Source organism: Ixodes scapularis, unplaced genomic scaffold (genome assembly GCF_016920785.2).
Source record: "Ixodes scapularis isolate PalLabHiFi unplaced genomic scaffold, ASM1692078v2 PGA_scaffold13__105_contigs__length_92229423, whole genome shotgun sequence".
Taxonomy (NCBI): domain Eukaryota; kingdom Metazoa; phylum Arthropoda; class Arachnida; order Ixodida; family Ixodidae; genus Ixodes; species Ixodes scapularis.
This window is the reverse complement of record NW_024609839.1, coordinates 89,644,215-89,650,860: the sequence shown is the minus strand read 5'-3', so window position 1 is coordinate 89,650,860 and position 6,646 is coordinate 89,644,215.

The following is a 6,646-nucleotide window of genomic DNA, read 5'->3' as shown; positions in this document are numbered from 1 at the left end:
ATCCATGTCAGAAAGAGAATGTGTGGTATGGAACGTGGTTATATACGCATCTGAGCACTTGACCGCAGCGAAACATGGATGAAAACAAACGAAAGGCTCGGCATGCTGAGGCTCAGCGTCTACGCAGACAAGCACCACCAGAGCTTCGCCCCAATCAACATCATTCACCACGTGGAGATGCGGTTTTTTTTTTATATATAAACATTTGCTTACTGGAGACATAAGTGCCAGGCCCTTCAAATAAATCTGACATTTATCTTCCGTAAAACTGGCCAAATAAAATCAAAGGGCGGAGGAGGAGAAATACCTCGGAAGGTTTGACTAAATTCTAGCGCTAGGCACCACTTCACAGACCTGTGTGAACAAATATTTATTTGTTTGAACAGATTCACTTTGTAAATTTCGGTGTCGCTAGCCACCAAAAGTAAACCTTTTTTTTTTTTGTATTTCTTTAGTAATGAACAATTTTCGTTGCCACCAAAGCATGTTTTATTTACTGCAACCTTCCGGAGAGAGTAATGTAGAAGCCTAAAATAGATAATTCACCCCGGCTGGGTCGCCCAAGCTGCCGCCCGCTACAAGGTCTGTCTGTAGCCAATATCTATCTACTGAAGCAGAAGGGGCGTTTCCAGCAAACTATTTTCTCGACTGTGGAGGCGTTTGAAGCGGGCGCATCTCGTTTCTGGGGAGGAGCTTCTACTACCTTCTTGACTTAAAAGCGGCTGTAGATAGGAGTATTGTCACGTCGAGCGTCCAGCCGGTCCATCTCAGCCGTGGTGTCAGTTATCTTGCACGCTTTCTTAGACCGCGTTCATCGTGGAAGAATCACGTTGGAGTCGGTGTCCCCCTCTGTAACACCGTCCGTTGGCTCAAACCAGGCAGCACCAGCTCTCGCGGTCAGTCTCGTCTTTTTTGGTCATTTTTAGGAGTTTTCATTCTTTTTTCGTTCGAGGTTTTTTTAAGGATTTTTGTATTAGGGGAATGGGATCTCCAGGCCTGACCTGGCCGCAGCGGTTTCTTGCTCTGAGATGGGCAGGTCGACACCGTCCCGGAAAGCGAGATACGACGTCAACTTTTTTTTCTTTCTACTGGATCAAAATGCTCCTCCTCACACTTCTCCTCTCAGCCTTTCCCACTTTAAAATGTTTTTTGTCCCAGTTTATTTAGGAGAAATAAGCCTAGCTGGGACGCGTCAAGGCTCCTGGCAGGTGCCTTGTTTAAGTTGGTTCTGGGTGCGGCATCTTGTGAACCCCCTTTCATCGGGCGATCACAGGGAAACAACAAGAAGCGAACAGCTCCATCGAGAGCATTCCAGAGCATAACCTCATTCCAATGTCATAATGACTTTTTTTTTTTTTGTTAGGTATTAAGTTTTTTGGTTGCTCCGACCTTTCTGAACAACCGCGCCAGTCTGATTTGCAACGTGAACGGTAGGAGCGAGAAATATAATTTGCTTCATTTACGCCCAAAAACGTGAAAGTTCAAACTATTCATGCTGTATGGCCTCATTTTGTTTACGGTCAATGTTTTCTCATAACTTTTTTTTTTTCTAGGCATTGGTTTAACTTTTGTCGCGGACACCCAGCAAGTGTGGCTGTTAAAATTGATGATCTCGTGTGAGCGAAAAGAGAACGCACGGCTGCGTGAGTGCGCACAGTTGTTGAGGATGCATGTAATATTTGAGGATCGTTGTTGTTTGTGATGAGTGCCAGATTGGTTCATTGACATCGAGCATGTCGGAGCCGCTATGATGCTTACCTTGCTGCGGCCCGCGCGTCACATTAACTTTTTAGCCTTCTTTCGCTTGTGCTTGAAGGAGCATCTCGTCACTTTGCAGCCATCAGCCAGACGCTTCGACGTACCGTAACCCCCGGTGTTAGTCTACCGACACTCTTTGGTGGCTCTGAGGGTTGAAAGAGGGAAGTGGCATTGCAAAGGAATTGTAATGCCTGTCACAAGCTACTTTCGGGAGGGCTTAAAAGACTCTTTTCTTCCGTAAATGCTAGTGCACAAGTGTCTTTTTCTGCACTGAAGCAACTTGTGAGATAGAGCATAGACACGGTTCAGGGCATGCTTCAACGGGGCAACGCGAGCTCCTCATCCCGACTGGAGAGACGAACCGCTCCTGCTCTCGGCAGCCCATTTCTCCCTACCAGTGAGAAGTATAAAGGCAAGGAAAATACGTGGAAGATTTGACTGCACTGCAAAATTGCATCCACATATTTCACAGACGCCAACAAATGATGCAAGAGGAACTAAACTGCATGCGATTTCAAAAGGCGCCATCTGCTCGTCACTGGTCGAAGAAGAAAGACTCCGAGCATTGGCATCCGAAAGAAGCGTTCGCCCTTTTCGCACTGTCGTCATTGAATCTCTGATCAAAAATGGCGTAAGGGCGGGTACGCGATTGGTCAGCACGGAGGCAGACGCCTAGCCAGAAGGGAAATGAATATGCCGTGCAATCAGCCTACCTTCAGTGTGTATCTGTAAATTCATTCATCGAAGCAAACGGGTCCGCAAACAGCAAATTTGGAGTCAGCCTCTCGATTCATAAAGAAAATGCCAAAAAAATTACGATTGTTTCACAATTCTGAATCATAACCACACTATGAACAATTGGAAAACAAGCGCGCGTAGTGCAGGAATCAAATACGCCAGCGTCGGCAGTCATTTACGAAGGATTGGTCAACGCAAACATTTCCACTCGCTATCCATGAATTGCCACAGTTCGTCAGAATCTCCATGACTTGACTGCATAGTGAAGACGGCAAAAAAAAATATAAAACGTTGTCGGTCAGTAAACGGGACTTCCATGGCGGGGCTCGGCAGCGTGAACAGCAAAGCGCCGATGCCGGACAAGGACTGGAACCTACATGGCAAGGCTGACCAGCAAAGACAGCAAAATACCGGCGCTGGCCATTTACTGGAACCTCCATGGAAAGAGTGGCCAGCAAAGACAGCAAAAACCCGATGCCGGTCAGTCTCTGTAGCTTTTACGGGTGAACTGGTCAATGAGCAAGACTAAACCCCGACGCCGGCCGGGGCCGGTAGCCCACCGGCGCCAATGGCCGGGCGCCGCCATCCTGTTACCAGGACCGGCCGACGCGCTGTGCTACATGGGTATTTCCGTACCACAAATATAAGGCCAAGGCGGACGACAAGAGATCGAAGTCTGGTTCCGAAGTCGTCACTTTCGAATGGAGCTAGAGAAACTTACACCGCACTGTTGTTGGGAATATGCCCTTTTCAAAATGCCGCCAAGCAACCTCGGCGGTCGCCATTTCTTGGGCAGAAAGCACGTGACTCCAACCGACTCCTCGCCTAACGCTGAAGCATCACTCCTTGATACCAGCTGACGTTGACGCAGCCCTCTTGTTTAATGCCTGCTTCAAGTGCGTCCCCAAACAATGGCCGACAGGGATGGCTGGCGAAGCAGCTGCTGGATGGCTCGCACTATTGAAGAGTGTCTATTGAGATCCTCGAAAGTTATTAGGCAGCGATGCCGGTGCTGTTGTAGGCGTACTTTGGATCATAACTGCTTCTTGAAACACTTTATAGCCTTAAAGGGGCCTTGCAACGACTTTTTGACTGGTTTTTAATTTGCACAGCACCTGAGCGCACTGAACGTAGTGTCTTATGGTGAATTCCGCTCGCAGATATCGAGCGCTCCAAAGGCGCTCCATGTGGAGCGCTTATATTCCGCTCGCAGATCTGGCTCGAGCAATCCCGCAGATCTTGGCGGAAGTTGACAAAAGCGCGTACGTAATTTCCTTCAGCTGGGCAGTGCGCATGCGTGGCGAGGTTGACGAGGTCGCCGGACCGGTCGGGCCGTCGAGTTGGATCTGTTCGGATGAGTCGGTTGTTTACGCGGGATTGGACGGCTCGAACGCTTCTACCTCGCGTAGATCAGGAATGCAAAGCCGGGATTGGAGCGTGGCAAATTGTAAGCGCTGACATCTGTGATCGTGAGAGGAAGAACGAGAAAAAGAACGATAGAACATCCGGAGGCAGACACACGGTTAGGCCTCTTCATTCTGTTCCCAATGACTGTTTACCTTTTTGCGCTGCATGTCGCCGGCGTTTTCTCGTGCAATAAAGCAAGAAGAGAGTAGGCAACGACCGTCCAAGGGATGGCTTGTTACCTCTTCATTAAAGCCGTGCCAGCAATGTGAACTCCACCAAAGGCGATCGCTGTGCGTGCCCCGCCGCTTTGTAGCGGCCGAAAGGCAGGTGGCGAACGCCTTCCTCGTTATTAGGGACACGGGCTGCACGGTACGGACATTTTCGCCCGGCCTGTGTCGCGTGTTATTTCTGCAGCTAAAGAGGGACAGCCGTGACTGGTCGTCGGAAAGCTCAGTCGGCTCAGGCGTCGGTCGGCTTGTCAACGTCCGAGCAGCGGCCATTTTGAATGGCCGACCATCTCGGGTGAATCGGTGGGTCGCTCCAAAAATGCGAGTCATTGTCGCCTAAAGGAGCGCAAAGATACAAGAACGAGGAAGTAGACAGACATGAGCCCTCTTGTCTGTCTACTTCGTCGTCCTTGTCTTTGCGCTTCTTTAGGTGATCATGAACCAACTGGCCCAAATCGCTACCTTAATCCATTTCCCACTCGTCGACTCGGAGCGGGACCTACGGAGCGGATTTTTGCCTCCCTCACGGATTTCGTAAAGAGCTCCGGATCTACCAGCTGAATTCACCGTTAGTGAATTTTTTATTTTCTCGAAATTCGCTTTATTCTTAAAAAAGTACGGGCAAATTTAAATTAAAAAAGCAAGCAAGAACTCACCTCCTTCATGACGTCCCTGGTCCTGGCCTGGGTGGCCAATGGTAAAAGTAAAGCGAGTGGCCCATCGGCTGTGGCTTACGTTGGTCGTCGCTTCCCCTGCAACCGCACGCCCGTCAACGGCTCGCTGCTTGCTTCAGCCCTCCATCACGCTCGCAAGCACGAATGGGTCTGTCGGAGTTGGAGCTCCGAAACCTCGATAGAAGTGCGGAGCTGGGACTAGTACCGTACGGGGACACACTTCGTAAGCGTCCGGATTGAGCTGGAGAAGCCTCTCGGTTCCAACTCGTCGACGCCAAAGTTCCGGCATAGTTCCGGGCGGCTCTCCTGACACAAATTCGTACTTTCGATTCTTGCAAAATGTACCGCCTGCGTCGTGCGTCGTCTCCCAGGTCCCGGGGTGGGGGCTTTTGTCCAGCACGCGCTACTGCAAGTAGCGCGTGCTGAACAAAAGCCGGACGAAATGTTTTGCCGGCCATGGTCTGATCGAAAGTTATGAACCAGTCTGAACCGGTTCGCGCTTGTTGGAACCGGTAACCGAACCGGAACAAAATACAAAGTGGTTAAACCCAAACACGAATCGAATCGGGTTAATGAAACAATTCGCATCCTGGAATATTCATTACTCCGAGAATCATCCCCGAGCTCCTTAATAACTCAAGCGCGCATGCGCAGTTGTTATTGCATCGTCCGCATGAAATCGCCTTTCTAAGAACTTCTCGTAGTTGTAAACAACTCTTTTCTCACGCACATGCGCCGCAAAGTCCGGGACAGAGGACAAACAGTTCCCGTCGAAAAAACTCAATAGAATTCCTTATACAGTTACTTGTATATACTGTACTATATATAATACCCACCACCGCACCTGCCATCCATGACGCATATGGAAGCTGTCCTGCACTTGCGGTGAAAAATTCTGACTATTCCCTCTACGTTCCACGAAGTCCGCACTTGCAATTTTTTTTATAACTTCATCCTGGCAAAGTTATAATGGGATGCCAACTGGAAATGTATTTGCAACGATATGCGAACACAAAAAAGTTAAAACTGTATTTCCCGGATGCGTTTGACCGTGACTGCTATTTACTTATCTATTCATTTGTTTTTTTTTTTTTTTTTTTTTTTTGCTGGCATGAAAAACTTGCTTGTTGCTTGTCTATTTTTCCTCTGGCCCGAGTACTTTGCAGCAGCGCAAATACAAAGCCGTGTTTTGTAAATTGCACCAGAGATTGTTTTGTACGCTTACGTGTTCTAGTCACAAGCCCAGGAGAGTTCCAGGAGCGGGAAATGAGTAAAGCAGCTCATCGCCGATTGGATACCTGCTTCGAGGAAGCAGCTCGGAAGCATTCCAACAGAACGGCCGTCTTTTACGACGATGGCGACGGATCGCCGAGTCTTACTTACCTCCAAGTGTCTCAGCTGGCCTCGGAAGTTGCCGCAGAGATTCTTCGCAACGGAGCGCCTCCGGAAACCGTGCCCTGCCTCTGCCGCAAATCCCTCTACACCGTTCCGGCAATACTGGGGTAGGTCAAAATCTCTGCCTGGTAGGATGAAATGAAACGCACTTTCCGTTACGTTCCAGGACGCGTATTTAGAAAGGCATGTGAAGTAAAGGGCTGTGTAAAGAAGACGTGTTTCCTTACCTGTTCCTACCGCTTGAGCCCTCGGACAGAGGATTAGAATGTGCTCATCACGTGGTTCCGGATAGACACCTGCACGCTCTGCTGGCTGTCGTCAAGGCCTATGCTGGCTGTCGTCAAGGCCTATGCTATGCGGAGGGCAAGTTCGTCTGCTTCTTGCGCAGGGGTTGCGATGACATCAGAACGCCGAGCTCTGATTGGCTACGATTGGGAGGATAGGGGG